The 17,859-nt window shown below is 44.0% G+C and overlaps 1 protein-coding gene across 1 annotated transcript in view; it reads left to right on the top strand.

The window, feature by feature from the left end:
- GRM7 (glutamate metabotropic receptor 7) overlaps positions 1 to 17,859 on the top strand; it is a 3,543,572-nt gene that overhangs the window by 1,487,023 nt on the left and 2,038,690 nt on the right. The window lies entirely within an intron of this gene.

Raw genomic sequence — 17,859 nt, 5'->3', positions numbered from 1 at the left:
GATGAGTATACCACTTTTAAGGGTATTCTCCAAAAAGTTTGCTCCCCCCAGGGAGACACACACAGTTGGAAAGTGTATGATTCAAACCCCTATCTAACTACATTATGATATTACAGCAGTACACATTTACATGACACGCTATACACATTACTGAGATTTCACCTTTCCACAGGTATATTTGTAGGATGGTGGCATCATCAGACTTGACAAAGATAAGTATTCCAATTTTAAGTGGTGTGAGTAGTCCCCAAAAAGGTTACTCCTCCCCAGGAAAACACACACACAGAATTGGCATGTGCAGGATTCAAACTCCTACCTAACTACATTATGACACTACAGTACTACGCATTTACACGACGCGATATACACATTACTGAGATGTCATCTTTCCACAGGTATATTTGTAGGATGGTGACATCATCAGACTTGACAAAGATGAGTATACCACTTTTAAGGGGTGTGAGTAGTCTCCAAAAAGGCTGTTCTTCTCCAGGGAGACGGAGACACACAGAATTGTCAAGTGCAGGATCCAAACCCTATCTAACTACATTTTGATACTACAGCAGTATGCATTTACACGACACGCTACACAGACTTGACAAAGATAAGTATATCACTTTAAAGGGGTGTGAGTAGTCTCCAAAAAGGTTACTCCTCCTGAGGTAGACACACTCACAGTGGGCAACTGCAAGACTGAAACCCCTACCTAACTATATTATGATGCTACAGCAGTACACATTTACATGACGTGCTATACACATTACTGGGAGTTTACTTTTCCACAGGTATATTTGTAGGATGGTGACATCATCCGACTTGACAAAGATGAGTATACCACTTTTAAGAGGTGTGAGTAGTCTCCAAAAAGGTTGCTCTCTCCCCAGAAAGAGACAGACACAAACACACACAGTTGGAAAGTGCGGGGTTCTTAATCCAAACTAAGTACGTCTTTACACTTCAGCAAGCAATATAGAGTTACAGGGTGCAATACAGACATTACTTGCTGACAGTTTGCCCAAAGGTTTTTTTCACATTTGCTAACCTCAGCAGGTTTATCATACTAGGTGTATTGTGAGTGAGTGTATTTTATGCATAGGCCATGACCATATCATATATGGGTTGATGCAGCACATGCTGGCACACACAGGGTCAAACCGGAGGCTAATCTCTGTCATCCCAATACTGAACAATACAATCAAGAGGAGTAGGGTCATACAACCACAACACCAACAGTCTCACATAGACCTACAATATAAGCACCAGAAAACACACACATAAATACACATTACCATACTCGGAGAATACAACTATTAATCTGAAAAAGAGAGAGTGTCCTCCTAAGCAGAGAAGCAAGCAACATGCATCTCCAAGCACATGCCAGAAAACACATAATACACCATAGTGTGCCTCACAGCAGGCCCTAAGGCAAAACAACATACCCAACACATTACTAATAGGTAACTTCATAGTCATGCACACAGATGTTCCACTCACTCGGCTGGACAAGGGGAAGGTTACTGTCAGTTGTCTGTCAGGTGCTATGATCCGCCACATAACATAAGCACTTACATCACTCCAGAACAGGTACATATATGACACGGTCTTTGTACATGTCAGTGAGAAGGATCTGAGACATACCTCCCAGGACAACATGACAAGAGATATATAGTAGCTCTATGATCATGTAGCCCAGGCTGGTATGACCCTGACCTTGAGTAGCATCTTACCTTCACCTACATGATACTGCAATATAACAGAAAGATGATAAACTTTAACAACTGGCTGAGCTTCTGGTGTCATTCAAAGGGGATCCAGTCTCTGTCTGCCGGTGATGACATGATAGACAAGCCTCGTTGCTTCGCTACAGATGGTTTGCACCTGTCACCCATATGCTTCTGAATACTGGCCAAGGCTCTTGCTGTCCCCATTTTACCATTTTTAGGCAAGGCTCAAAGGTTCATAGGGAACTAGGGGCCTATACAATCCCAGCCAAAAAGGTACCCTGGCTTTTGCCACCCAAGAAATTTATTTTCCTATGCCACTATCGAGCAGAGACACAGAAGTGATCCCCGGGGTGAATTTCCTATTTCCCATCCAATCATCAAGATTTTTCTTGAAGAGTGCTAATGAGGAGTTTTGTTTGATATAGTAGTTTATTCCTGAGTATGGGATGTCTCTGGGACAGGAATCTATCCCTCCGGCATGTTCTGTTTATGGTGGTGACAAGGTTTAGGTCCCTAGAGCGTGTAGCTCAGAGGGATTGGGATTTCTTTAAGTGGAGTATGTCCAACAGCTCTGGGTTTGACATAGCTTTGTATGTTAGGCAGAGATCACATCTGAGTAGGCGATATGCAGCAGAGTAAAGCTGGAGTTTTTCAAGACGGTCTGTCTAGGGCATGTGTTTGAGGCCGGTAATCCTCTTTGTGAGGTATTTCTGCGGCCTTTCCAGTTGTTGTAGATGTCTTGTGAGGTACATACCAAAAGGGGCATTGTACTCTATAATGGTTCTAATGATTGATGAGTAGAGGGGAACAATGACCTCTTTTTTTCTGCATGAGAAACCTTTTGTGATGAGGTGTGCCACATAGAAGGATTTCCTGACTACTGTGGCGATGTGATCATCAAAGGAGAGACTACTGTCCACCTGTGTCCCAAGGTCTCTTATCACACTTTTGGTGTTAAGTATACTACCGCCTTTGCTGTAGTTCATGGGTATAGAGTTTTTACCAAAGGGGATGACAATGCACTTTTTGGCATTGAGCTTGAGGCCATGGCTTTGACACCAGACATCTGTCTCAGTGAGGCCCTTTTGTAGGATGTCCACATCGTTAGTAGTTTCGATTATAGATCCTAGTTTGCAGTCATCTGCGAACTCCATTAGCCAATGACCTTCTGTGTCAGCTTGTACTTCAGGGAAGTAGATACCAAACAGGACAGGACAGAGGACTGAACCCTGTGGTACTCCACTTGTCACTGGTCTGAAGTCAGATTTGGAGTCTGCTACTTTCACAGTGTGTGTTCTGTCAGTGAACCAGTTGGCAACCCATCTTTTCACATAGGGATTTATACCTAGTTTAGTGAGTTTATCTATAATTACACAGTGGGGGATGGTGTTGAAAGCCTTGGCAAGATCTAGATAGGCTGTGTAAACTGCCTTACCCTTGTTTACGGCTTTGTTGAGTGCTTCAAAGAAGTCTATCAGGTTTAGGAGACATGATCTGCCTTTTACAAACCCGAACTGGTTGGGGTCCAGAGTTTGTAGATTACCAATGTCTTTCTTTATTAAGTTCCATGATGATACATTCCATGGCCTTGCAGACCCGGCTTGTCAGGCTAATGGGGCGCTAGTTCCCGGGGTCCGTGGTGGCTCCCCCCTTGTGTAGTGGGATAACCATCGCTGTGCACCATTCAGCAGGCACAAAGCCTGAGGCGAGGCTATGATTGAACATGGTGCTTAGGTGTGGTGCCAGTTCATTCTGTAGTTTGTGTAGAATGCAGCCTGGGATGTTGTCTGGTCCCATGGATGCTGTGTTCCTGGCTTTGGAGAGTGTCGTTTTTACCTGTGCAGCCATGATTATAGGAACTTTGCATTCTTCCAGTATAGAGATGGGATCTTTCATGGGTGAGAGGGGGGGAAAGTTAGCGCTGAACCTATCTGCCAGGATGTTGGCAATATTAGTTGGGTCTGTATATTTAGTGCCATTGTGCTGTAACTCAGAGCAGATCTGAGTGTTGCCATTGAGATTCTTGACATAGCTATAGAATGTTTTGTGGTTGTCTTTAGAATCAATGGCAATTTTGTTTTCATAACTAGCTTTGGAGGATTTATCAGGGATCACAGCTTCTTACTGAGGCTGACCAGGGAGTTCCTCCACTCATGGGATTTACTCTCTTTTGCAACAGTTTCTTCCTTCTGTTGTACAGTTTGGTTATGGCAGGGGTCCACCAGATTGGCTTCCTTTTCTTGGAGGATAGCGTCTTGGTTCTGTTTGGGATAGCACGATCCATGCACTCATGTAAGTGCTTATAAAGTGCAATTGTGTAAGATTCAGTTGTCGTAACTATGTTGTCCATTTGCATGGGTGTCATGAAGTTCACCACTTCTGTCTTAAGAAGACTGAAGTTGGCTTTGGAGAATTTTCTTAACATGGTTTCCTTAATGGGTCATGGGGGCAGAATGTGGATATGTAGGGTAATTAGCTTATGGTTGGATTGGACCAATGAGGTGTTGACTTCAGGTGTGGAGCACCGGTCACTCAGGACAAACCAAACCCCGTAACCAACACAAAATGAGCTAAATGCTACTCATTGCCAGAAGTCTCAGCCTCCAAATGCACACACTCGAGGCACTTCTCTGTATGGAGAATATCGATAACTGTGTAGTAACAGAAACCTAGTTCAAGCACTACCAGGATATTACTCATTCCATATCTTCCAGTATCAGAAACTGGATCATAGCACATAGGGTGGGGATGTATCCATATTCATCAAGGATACCTGCACCTCTCTCTACATCCTCTCTACAGGATATGTACCCATAGAATGTTACGTTCTTCCCACTCCACAGGGGTGGGGCCACAAAAGACCCTTGGCATTCATGCTCCATCAGCCTGATGAGTCTGATCTGCAAGATAATGTAGCCAATCATAATGGAAGTCAACAATAAAGACATCGGGAACCTTCACACAGTTGAGCACACCCAGTTTGGCTTCGTCAAATGCAGATCATGCCTCCGGAACTGGGTAGATTTCTTTGAGACAGTTACCCAGGCTACAGATGATTGAAAGGAGCTCCCCACAGCCTACCTATACCTCACTAAGGCCTTTGACACCATTCCCCAGTCAGGTATCATAGATGAACTCACCAACCTGGGCATGAATCCACACATCACAAGATGGATTGCAAACAGGCTCGCAGATAGATCCCACAAATTAGGAGCTGCAGGCTACATGTCAGACTTTACACCGGTAACAACTGGTGTCCCCCAGGGTTCAGTCCTGGGGGTCTCTCCTGTTTGGTATAGACTTCTCAAAAGTACATGCCAACATAGGAGGGTTGTGGGTGACTAATTTTGCTGGGAACTGTAAAGTATTTGCCATAATGGATTCCCTGGATGATACAAATATTCTCCAGAAGAGACACTATGAGACAGATGTGTGGTGTCAGAATCATGGCCTCAAGCTCAATGTGAAAGAATGCATAGTGATCCCCTTTTGGGAAAACAAAGTGCCCATAAACTACCACATAGGTGTTACCCTCTAAAAACTGACAAGGTAATAAGGGATCTGGGGACACAAGTAGATAGTCATCTTTCCTTTGACAGCCATGTTGCCAAAGTGATTAGGAAATCCTATGTGGCCCACCTAATCAACAAAGGGTTTGCATCAGGATCAAAAGAGGTAGTGGTGGCCCTTTACTCTTAAGTCATCAGACCCATCATTGAGTACAATGGACCATTTTGGATGTACTCGACTAAGCATATCCAGCAGCTGGAGAGACCCCAGAGGTACCTCACCAAGATGATTACTGGCCTCAAACAGTTGTGTTATGCAACACAGCTGGTAAAACTAAATCTGTTCTCTGTTGCGTACCGCCTACTCAGAGGCACACTCTGCCTAACATACAGAGCCATGTCCAACACATAACTGTTGAACATGTTCCATCTACGGATAACAAAATTGAGTCGCACTACACACTCCAGTGATATGAACCTCATCACAACAATGAATACAACATGCTGGTGGGGTAGAGTACCATCCCAGACACTTGCCTTACTGTGGATCAGAGTCCCAGTGTACATCAGATAGAGCCCCTCGCTGACACTCTTCAATAGGAACCTTGATGAGTGGATGGGAAACAGACAATTCATGCCAGGCATCACATCAGCAGCCCCACTAGAAAGAGGCTTAGGGTACTAACTATTAGAACTAGGGCTTAGGAGACTACCCAATGGGGTGGTGAAAGCTGCACAACTTGCCTAGGCTAATATATGCCTTTGTGAAGATAGTCTACTACATACCTATGAACCTATGGGTACATGTCTACAGAAAGTAGATGTGTACTTCATTGTACAGTCATGTTGTATAGCAGGCACATGCACCACATAGACTGTAATGCTTACAGATACTGGTGGCTATTATGTACAGTGGGTGAGATGTGCACCTCATGCCTTTTGTGCCATTGGGATGGGTGCTGGGTGGGACAGTCCTGGATGGCTCCCTGTCATGGTCACCCTCTTACACACATCTCTGCCCATTCATCTTTGGCTTATTATACTGTGTTCCCCCTACATATATATAGGTACATAGGTAGGTAACAGGCTATCTGCCTGAGGGCATATATTAGTATGGCCAGAGTGTGCAGCTATCACCACACATGGGGTTAGTTCCCTATGCCTTTGTGTAGTAGAGGTGATGAAGTGATCCATGGTGTGACACTTCAGTTTTACATACACTCATCAAGGCTCCTCTGGAAAAGTGTCAGTGAGGGACTCAGCTTAATGTAGTTTGGGAGCCTGTTCCAAAGCAAGGGAAGTCTGTGAGTTAGTAATGTATCCCTCTAACATGTTCTATTTATTGTGATGATGATGATATCCCTAGAGCATGTGGCACAGTGAGCTTGGGTTTACTTCAGATAGAGCATGTACATCAGTTCTGCATTGGACATGGACCTGTCTGTTGGGCAGAGTTCGCCTGAGTAGACAGTATGCAACACAGTACAGATTGAGTTAACTTCAGTTTTGTTTCATGGGACAACTGTTTGAGGCCAGTAATCCTCTTGTTGAGGTACTTCAGTGGTCTTTCCAGCTGCTGAAGGTGCCAAGTCAGATTAATTGCAAGTGTGCCGTGATACTCTCTGATGGGTCTGATGACTGATGAGTAGAGGGAACCTCCTTTGACCTTCATGCAAAGACCTTGGTAATTTGTGGGAACACATGACATGATTTTCTAACCACTTTGTGAATGTGTTTCTGGAAGTAGAGATAACTATCCACATGTGTCCATAGATCCCTTATTATTACCTCCATATTTAGGATGTTGGCACCTATGTGGTATTTGTATGACTGTAGTTCGAAGCCTTAATTTTGACACCACATCTGTCTGACTGATACCCTTTTTAAGGATGTCTCTGTTGTCCAAAATATCGATTATGACAACCTTTTTGCAGTCATCCACAAACTTTGCTAACCATAGCCCTCGTGTGTTTGACTGTATTTCTGAAAAGTATACACCAGACAGGAGGGGTCCCAGGACTGAGCCATGGGGGACAGCGGTTGTTACCAGCTTACAGTCCAACAGGGAGACCACAATTCTTACCTTGTGGGATCTATCTGTGCCCCAGTTGGCAATCCATCAGGTGGCATACGTGTTAATGCACAGGTTGTTGATTTTGTGGATACGACATGTGTGTGGGATGTTGGAAAGGGGCTTTTCAAGGTCTATGTAGGCTGTGTGGAGCTCATTTCATTGATGTATGTCCTGGGTAACTGCCTAGAAAACTGTCTAGCAGGTTTAGGGATCATGATCTGCCCCTGACCAAACCAAAATGGGTAGGGTTGGGTGTTTGTAGGCTCCCAATAGCTCTGTTTCTGAGTTCCATAATGATGGACCCCATGGCCTTGCAGATCAGGCTTATTAGGCTTATAAGACAATATTTCCCATGGTCTGTTGTGCACCAACACTTGTGGAGTGTGCCAAATGTTGCTGTAACCCATTCAACAGTTTCATATCCTGTACAGAGGGTGAGTCTCAACAGACTGTTCAGGTGCAGGGTCTGTTTGTTTTGGAGTTCACATATGACACATCCAGGGGCACCATGTCATCCCATAGACACCGTGTTTTTAGGTTTGGATAGTATTGTATATGTGATTTCTGGCTTTTCACAATCTCCAGGTATGGTAATGGGCCCTTTTGTCAGTGAGAGGGGGTAAATATGTATGAACGTGTCTGACAAGATGTTGGCAATGTCAGTCATTTACATGTATTCATTTACACTTTGCACTGACTCAGAACATATATGAGTTTACACTGATATTTATGACATAGCTAAAGAAAGCTTCATGATTCTCTATGGACTCTTTGGCAATATTTTTGCCAGAACATAGCTTGGATAATGTTAGGAGTGCTCAATGTTTCTTGATGATACTGAGCGGATATTTATTGATCTTCTTTGGATTTTCACTTTCTTTGAACAACTTAAGTACTTGTATTACATAGTTTGATTATGACAGGGGTCCAATTTATTATATGGGTCTGTTTTCATATCACTGTGTGCGCAAGGCAGGACTGGTGAATAGTGACATGTGTCTGGAGTAAGAACTGCAACTGCCAGATATGTGTGGCCCACTGCTGTACTCAGACATGGCCTGTGTGAGCATGCCCAGTATGATCTTTTAGTATGTTGTTGACTGACATTTGCTTTGTTTGTTTTAGTGTGTGAGCATGCCCAGTATGACCTTTCAGTATGTTGCTGACTGAAATTTGCTAAATTTGTTTAAGTGTGTGAGCATGCCCACTATGGGCATATATACTATATGTGTGTGAAAAATCAAGTTGTTTTTTACTTCAGGGCTCACCTTTGTGCTGTACATCGACAGGAGGCATGCTGTGCCTGCAGGGCTTCCATGAGTCAATTTGCATAGACTTATCAACATTTCTACATACAGGGGGGACAGCTATTATTTGTATATTTCTATCCGGGGGGGCACACCTGATTGTTACTGTGGGTGTACATAGGATGAGGGGTACACCTGACACTTATCCACATTTGCTAGGCCTTCACTGTTATGTCAGGTACTCCATTTCAGTCTGTACTGTTGCCTATCATACGGGCTTGAGGCATACCACTGTACTACAGACCTTAGCTTCCAGTTACACGCATATTAGTTTATGACTTCATAGCCTACCTAACCCACATCACACTGCCTGGCCTGCTGTTATCTGTCTGCATAGGCCTGGGGGGGTATACATATGCCTCTTCAGAGGGCATGATACAGCATTTGTTTGTGTTTGCGTTTGTCTACAATTGTCCTGCTGGCTGTGACTGTTAGGTTTGTGACCCCCCCCAACTGGTATGTGTGAGTGACTTAAGTTGTGTCTGTGCCAGTGAAATGCTGTCATGGCTTAGTGGTTCAGTACTGTGACTATAGTGCACAGTATCCTGGGTTTGAGTCCTGTCACTGTTTTTTATTTTCCTGCTGGGCAGACCTGACTGGTTAAAGAACAGTAAAGCAGGTGTGAGTGTGTTTACCCGACTTTGCTTGACTTTGCCCAACATTGCCCAACTTTGCCCGACATTGCCTGACGTTGCACTGGTTAGCACTGTGTGCAGCTACGCCCAGTTCTATTTAAATATTTTCAATACTGGTAAAATGTGTTTAGCAGTGCTTTATATTGCTTAAAATAGGGCACTCATGCCTCAGGTGGTGTTGCAGGGCTGCCTATGTTGGATGCACATAGTACACTCCCTATACATGTTTGAAAACAGGTAGTGTCAAGTTAGGCATCCCTTTTACTGTATGTGCGAGTCAGACAGAGATGTCATTTCCAGAGTTCCTACTGAGTCAGTGTATGTGATATGCGTTGCCTCTTTGCCAAGGCCAGGGCATACTGGGCATGCCTCCTTCTGCCTACTGGGGCAGGCTCAGGTTGTTCCTCCTCTGAGTCACGCTGTGCCTGTGCAGGCCTTGGCAATGGTGGGGGGCTGTTTGGCTCTGCCCCATGCTGTTCCTGCTGCAGCTATTCCCACAGGATCATATTGTGTAGCATGGCACATACCATAACAATTTGGGTGCATGTAGTTGGTGAGTACTGCAAGGCTCCACCAGATGTGTCCAGGCACCGGAACCGTGACTTGAGCATCCCAAACACACTCTCAATTATGTTTCTTGTTTCTGCGTGTACCTCATTATGGAGTTCTTGTTCAGGTGTGTGTGCATTTTTGATGGGTGTCATCAGCCATGGCTCCAGTGCATATCCAGTATCCCCCACTAGGTGACCATCAGGGATGTCCCCATTGGCAAATCTCTGGTACAGCTGTGTCAGATGCCAGATGTGGGAATCATGATAGCTTCCAGGGCAGCCAGCACACACATTCATTATTATGCCCTGGGCATCACACACGACCTGGCAGTTGATGGAGGGGAAGCCCTTGTGGTTGATGTAGACCCTACCCCACTCACTGGGTGGTGCTTTGATGCATATGTGCATGCAGTCTATTGCACCCACTACCTCAGGGTATTCTGCTATTTGGTGGAAAAGATGCATATTGCTGGCCAATGCCTCACTGGAATTGGGGAAATATACGTTTTCACTGATATGTGCTGACATGGCATCCAGGAACTGGTGGAGTACCCTGGATGCTGATGCCTGTGAAATCCCCATCATATCACCAGTTGGTCTCTGGAAGGTACCTGTAACTAGTATTCTTATGCCAACACATACCTTGGTATCCACTGGGATGGGTTCCCCTCTGTTGGTTCTGTGTGTAAGGTGTGGCCGGCACAGCTCAACAATTTGCTGTAGGAAGTCTCTGTCCATTCTATAGTGTTCCACTATCTCCAGCTCATGTAGCCCCTGGTAGGTTACCCTGGGTCTGTACACTCTTCTCCGTCTCCTCACTGTGGGTTGCTCAGCAGCATACACAACATCACCACCCTCAGCACCTTGCACATGCTGGTTTATGATAGCAAGAGCAGCCCCTAACATTTTGTCTGACTTAAGCTTTTTAAGCTTTCCCTGTTTGTATACTGCAGTGTTGCAGATTTCTTGGGAAAAACAGGGGGGATGCTGTTTGCAGAGTTTAAAGTGCTGGGCTGGGCTAGTCTGCTGCCTGTGTAATTGGCTGATTCTGATATATTTCACATGGCAGCTCTGCTAGTTTTCCTTGGTTAACTTCCTACTACTTCTTTTCCTTCCTTTTGCCTTTCTGTTTCTGCCTGGGAGGAAGCACCGCGCAAACAAGCGCAAGTGCGGGCACACACTATGTGCATGTTTGCAAGGAGTTTCCTATTTTTTAACATTGTGCACCTTTGGTTTGAGGTTTTCAAATAGGACAACTGTAGGCATGCCTCTTGCAGTCCTGAGCAACTCAAAGCAAACATAAGCCACTGTGCTCCAATTAGCTTACAGCCTGTCTGACACACCCCCTCATGATGTCACCTATATTCTACTCTACTACTCACCTACTCCTACTCTTACACTCTTGAGATATGGCTCACATGCTGGGGAAAATTGGGATTCACTATCTTTATCCTCATTTGCATAGTATTGCCTACTAATGCATGGTTACATCTCTCACTCTGAGCTTCCCCCCCTTAGCAACCCCTACTCAGTGGCCATGTTGTCTTCAGCCTGCCATTCACCTGCATGGCAGAAAAAGCTTTTTAGTGAAAATGCCTATTTTTGGCTTTTTTTTAATTATTTTTTGTTTTTATAAGTGCCGCACGTTTGCACGCTGCTGCACTATGCTTAAACATAGGAGATCGTGGAAAAAAAAGTTAAATTGTTATATTTTTAAACATTTATGAATGCCAAAGGCTTTATATTTGGCAAATGGCATGCTTCCTCAACTGTATGCATCCTTTATTTGGAGCTGTCATAGCTCCGTTTAGCTATTTGCAGAACGGTACTCCGTTACTGACAGAGTACATTTCTGCAGCTAACACTAATCTTCCACGGACAGGTTAGTGTTTCCTGGATCACAGATCTACCTCATTTGCATGGCTTTCACCAGCAAATAAGGTAATTTGCATACCATGATGCCATCCGTGCAAAAGTAGCTTTAGCAGCTCTCGTGCATGCCCCTGCCGGCTGTACCTGGATCGCACGGCAGACATGTTGCCACCATGAGCTCCTGCACTCTTCTTGCACTCCATACAAGCTTTCGTAAATCCGGCCCATTATATCCTAAAACTAAAAATAAGGTGTCTGTATCCATTTTATTCCTTCTGCTAACACATTCCCTTCCATATTTTATTTGTTATCTCTTCCATATATAATATTTAATACATGTCTCACATCACTATCACTAATTTTCACATCATATCTTCTATTCCTGATCATTGCTGCAGTCTGTTCTAGTTGCTTCTTAAAAACACTCTCATCATTGCACAATCTTGATATTCTTAGGAATTCCCCAAATGGCACTGCTTCCAATGTATGTTTTGGGTGACAACTAGTGCCAATTAAAAACTGATTCACCTCATTAAACTTCCCATGTATACTCATTTTTATGCACTCACCTACTACTCCACACAATTTTACATCTAAGAATGAAACTTCCTGTCCACACTGTAAACCATCAAATGCTATCTGAAACCTATTTTGTTGTATTTCCTCACATAAAAAACCTAAATCATCAATAAACCTAAAATAAAATCTTTGTTTTTTTAAAAAAAGAATTTTATATATATATATATATATATATATATATATATATATATATATATATATATATATATATATATATATATATATATTCTCTTTCCAACATAACCATAAAAAGACTTGAAGTCTAAGGGCTTCAAGCCCAAAATTGTGACTGATATTATAAAGACTCTTAACGTCTAATGTTATCCAGTACATGCCATCCCTCCAATTAACATTTTTAACTTTCTCTAAAAAAATCAAAAGAGTCTTTAATGTAGGATGGAAGCTGCATTACTTCTTTTAATAACACTTTATGTCATATAACACCAACATTGTGTAGAAAATATTTGGTAGCAGAAACTATCGATCTACCTGGTGGGTTCCTTAGGTCTTTGTGGATTTTGGGCAAACAAAAATAAGCTGGCCCTGTTCCTTCACATGTAAGTTTATTGGTAACATCAATATCAGTCCAGTAACCTAATTTCAAGCCTTTTTGAATTAAATGCATATAACTTTTCTTTGCTTCTACTTTTTAGTAGTTGTTAGATAGTTCCTTGGTAGTTAGTGGCTTTACAGTTGTGCTGTCCTTATTGTTGCTGTACTGTCTTCTAGTTATTGTTAGTATCTAGGGTCTTAGGAATCTGTCATGGCAGAGAAACTCTCAGTTTTCATAAATGTTTGGTATTTGGGCACAAGATCCCAAACCAGGATACCCACACCAAAAGAGGAAGGACTGCTCTATTTGCTGCTCTTTTGGAGCCAGGGCCATAATAAAATAGTGCAACAAGATGGTGCTCAAGTATCTTCTCTCTTCCACAGTGGGAAAAGGTCCTTAAGTCTTTGTCTTCACTTTCACCTTCAGTTAAAAAGTTGGTGAATAAGGACAAATGGGATAAAAGTAATAGGTTCATAGGTTCATAGGTTCATACTAGGCTATCTGCCCTAGGGCATTTATAAGCCTAGCCAGAGTGTGTTTGGCTTTCGCCACCCATTTTAAATGAATTTTGCTATCCCCTTTTTCGAGGTTAGTATACTGTGCCTCTGTCTAACAGTGACACAGAAGTGATACCCGGGGTAAACCTACGATCTCCCATCCACTCATCAAGATTCCTCTTGAAGAGAGTCAATGAGGGACTCTGCCTAACCTGGACTGGGATTTTATTCCAGAGTGAATGGAGCCTCTGAGTTATGAAGCTGTCCCTCCAGCATGTCCTATTTATTTCAGTGCTGAGATTCAAGTCTCTCGAGCACGTAGCTCGATGGGATTTGGAATTTCTGAGGTGCAGCATGTCCATTAATTCCGGGTTGGACATGGCTTTATACGTCAGGCACAGATCGCCTCTGAGCAGGCGGTATGCTACTGAGTAGAGCTGGAGTTTCTTTAACCGGGCAGCATATGGCATCTGTTTGAGCCCTTTGATCCTCTTGGTGAGGTACTTTTGGGGTCTTTCCAGTTGCTGCAGGTGTCTGGTAAGGTACATCCCAAAAGGGGCATTGTACTCAATTGTGGGCCTGATAAGGGATGAGTAAAGAGGCACGATGACCTCCCCTGATCTTGATGTGAATCCCTTCATGATTAGGTGGGCTATATAAAATGTTTTTCTAACCACTTTGGCCACGTGGTTGTCAAATGAGAGATTGCTATCAATTTGGGTCCCCAGGTCCCTAATTACTTCTTCTGTACTTAATGGATTACCACCTATGTGATAATTTGTGGGCACTTTGTTTTTGCCAAAGGGGATGACTATACACTTTTTGGCGTTTAGCTTGAGGCCATGGCTCTGGCACCAGTTGTCTGTTTCTAAGAGGCCCTTTTGGAGGATGCTTGTGTCGGCTGGAGAGTTGATTATGGCGCCCAGCTTGCAGTCATCTGTGAACTTGGTCAGCCACAGTCCTTCCATGTTGGCCTGTGCCTCAGAGAAATATATACTGAACAAGAGAGATCCCAGGACTGAGCCTTGTGGGACGCCACTTGTAACTGGTTTGGAGTCTGACATGGCTCCAGCAATTCTAACCACGTGGGTTCTGTCCTTGAGCCAGTTTGCAACCCATGTAGTGACATAGGGGTTTATATTTAAGCTGGTGAGCTTATCTATAATGCCCTAGTGGGGTATTGTATCGAAGGCTTTTGCGAGGTCCAGGTAGGCTGTGTGGACCACCTTCCCCTCGTCAATGGCCTTGGTGACAGTTTCAAAGAAATCGACCAGGTTTAAGAGGCAGGATCTGCCCTTAACAAAGCCAAACTGGGTAGGATCCAGTGTCTGTAGGTCCCCAATATCTTTATTTATGAGGTCCATGATGATCCTTTCCATAGCTTTGCAGACCAAGCTAGTCAGGCTTATGGGGCGATAGTTTCCAGGATCCGTTGAGGCACCACCTTTGTGGAGAGGGACCACTGTTGCTGTACGCCACTCTTTGGGTATATATCCTGTAGTAAGGCTGACATTGAACAGTAGTTTTATGTTTGGGTTTAGCTCTTCTTGGAGTTCATGTAGGATGCAGCCCGGGACGCCATCTGGTCCCATTGATGCTGTGTTTTTTGCTTTGGAGAGGGAGGCTCTTACCTGAGCATCTGAGATGTCAGGGGGGCAGCACTCTGCTGGGATAGATATTTGCCCTTTTGGTGGGGAGGGTGGGGGGATGTTTGCACTGAACCTGTCAGCTAGGATGTTGGCAATGTCTGTGGGTTTGGTGTATTTTTTTGTCATTTTGGACTAATTCGAGCATATCTGGGAATTCCCACCCAGGTACCTAACATAACTAAAGAAAGCCTTGTGATTATCCTTAGTGTCCTGTGCAATTTTTCTCTCGAAGCTGGCCTTAGACGATTTTATGAGTGCCCGTAGTTTTTTGCTAATACTGATCAAAGATGCCTTCCCTTTTTGGGATTTTGCTCTATCATGTAGTGGCTTCCTCCTTCTATTGTATAGTTTGTTTATGGCTGGGGTCCACCAGACAGGACGCCTGCCTTTGGAGGATTGGGTCTTGGTTTTATTTGGGATTGCATGATCCATGCATTCCTGAAGGTGTTCATAGAATGCGTTTATAAAGGATTCTGCGGTCTGGGCCATATTTTCCACAGGCCCGGGGCCTTTGAAGGATTCCACCTCGGTTTTGAGGAGTATGAAATTTGCTTTAGAGAAGTTTTTCACTGTGGTTTTCTGGGCAGGGGGTGGGGTCGGGATGTGAATATCCAGTGAGATTAGTTTATGGTCTGATCTTACCAGTGAGGGATACACTTCTGGTCTGGATCATAGAGTCCCCATGTTCGTGATGATCAGGTCAAGTATGTTTTCCTCTCTTGTGGGAGTGGTAACAAGTTGTTCCATAGCATTTGAGTTTATAAATTCTAGAAACCTTTGGGCTAGGGTGTTGGAGCTAGAGTAATGCTCCCAGTCTATGTTTGTGTAGTTGAAGTCGCCCAATATAATGGTGTTTGGAGAGACCTTCATATTTTCCAGTGTTCTCAGGAAGGCCGAGTGGGGTTCCTGGGTTTGGGAGGGTGGTCTGTAGCAGGCTATAAACTGGAAGGCAGTTTTACCCACTGTTAGTTGCACATGGATAGTCTCTGATGCTTCATGCTGTGCCACCAACCTGGAGGTGTGGGTATCTTTGACGAATATTGATACTCCCCCTCCTTTTGTGGTTCGGTCCAAGTTTTGGGGCCGAAAAGCATGGTATGAGGTATAACCTGGTAGTGATGGGGTGCTCTCGGGAGCCTTGAACCAGGTTTCTGTTACTGCACAGATATTGATGTTCTCCATGCTAAGAAGAGTTTCGAGTGCGTGCATCTTGAGGTTTAGACTTCTGGCATTGAGTAGCATTACTCATAGTTTCTTATCCCTTGTGATACCTATGGAGGTGGGTTTGTCTTTTGAGCCTTGCCTAAAAAAGGCACTATGGGGGTAGCAAGAGCCTTTGCCAATATCCGAAAGCCCAGGTGCAAGCCGTTCCTAGCGAAGCATCATGGCTTATCGAGCATGTCATCCCAGGCTGACAGGCATTGGATCCCCTTTGAATGACACCAATACTTAAGCCAATTGTTGAAATTGATCATCTTGTCTTCATATTGTGGCATCATTCTTGGTGAGGGTAAGATGCTACTCAAGGTCAGGGTCATACCAGCCTGGGCTACATGCTCAGAGAGCTCCTCTTTGTCTCTTTTCATGTAGTCCAGGGAGGTACATCTCAGGTCATTCACACCAGCATGGACAATGACTGATTCATATTTGTACTTGCCTTGGAGTGACCTGAGTGCTTGTGTTATGTGGCGGATCCTAGCGCCCGACAGGCAGCTCACCGTGACCTTCTCCTTGTTCAACCTGGTGAGCGGGACGTCAGTGTGCCTGACGATAGAGTCACCTATTACAAGTGTATCAGGTGTGTTGTTTAGCCTTAAGGGCTATGACTGTTCGGCACACCGGCTTTGTGAGCTATGTGTTGCACGTATTTTGTTTTGGGGTAGCGGTTGCTTGGGTGTCTGCTTTGGAGGTCTCTGCTGCTTAGGCAGATTTTTATTTAGAGCCTCGAGTATGTTTTGTGTGTTTATGTGTTTGGTTTGCTGTCATGGTAGGTCTATGTGAGACTGGAATTGTAGTGAGTGTGGTTTCCTTCTCCTCCTGACTGGTTACGCCAGTACTGAGTTGAGAGAGCTTAGCCTCCAGTTTGTCTATATGGTTGCATCTCTCACATATGTTGGAATTTGTTGGGAGGAGGAGAGGGTTGTCTGTGCACATGAGGCAGTTGTAACATTGCCTCAAGATTCCCAGATTCACCAGCTGGACCAGAGAGGAGATTGACAACTGACCTTTGGACATGCTAGAACAATATTGGGAATTCCTTTATAATTGAAAAAAAGGGCCAATGGGGAACAAGGTACTCAAGGGGAGTTTGTGAGGGTGTAGTGCTTTTAATTTTTTAGTGCTGACTTAGTGAGCAAGTGCCAGGTAACTTAAATGCAATGTATTACAGGTAACTTAAATGCAAAAATGACAAACAGTAACTTTCTTTCAAGTGAAACAAGGAAATAAGTACAGTAAGCAATGCAGATATCACTAGGGATCCACAGAAGCTCTGAAAAGCCCCATTTTAGGTGGAATTAGCATTTCAGGGAAATAACAAGCAAAGAAACAACAAGCCTACAAACAAAGATAGATTCAGCAGGCCTGAATCTAGTCTATGCTACAGCAAACAAGGTGTACCAATTTCAGTAAGAAACAGTTGAAATATGCAGGCACTATAAGCCTTTAACCAGAAATTCCCAGCTCAGAAGGACAGAGTCCAGCCTCTCCTCCCACAAGAGTGCAGACCACAAGCCTTCTTAATGTAAAATAACTGGCCTGAAGCCCAAGTGTTTAAACCAGAACTAATACACTTTTAGAATAACAGACACTGAGCCCTCAATCAGCAGTTCCCAACTTAGAAGGCTGTAAGCTACCTGTCCTGCCACCACAGTGCAGGCCACAAACCTTCCTAATGTAAAACAACTGGT

This window comes from Protopterus annectens, chromosome 7.part0, assembly GCF_019279795.1.
Source record: "Protopterus annectens isolate FY-2018-M chromosome 7.part0, PAN1.0, whole genome shotgun sequence".
NCBI classification, from domain to species: Eukaryota; Metazoa; Chordata; order Ceratodontiformes; family Protopteridae; genus Protopterus; species Protopterus annectens.
This window is presented reverse-complemented; position numbering and strand designations above follow the sequence as displayed.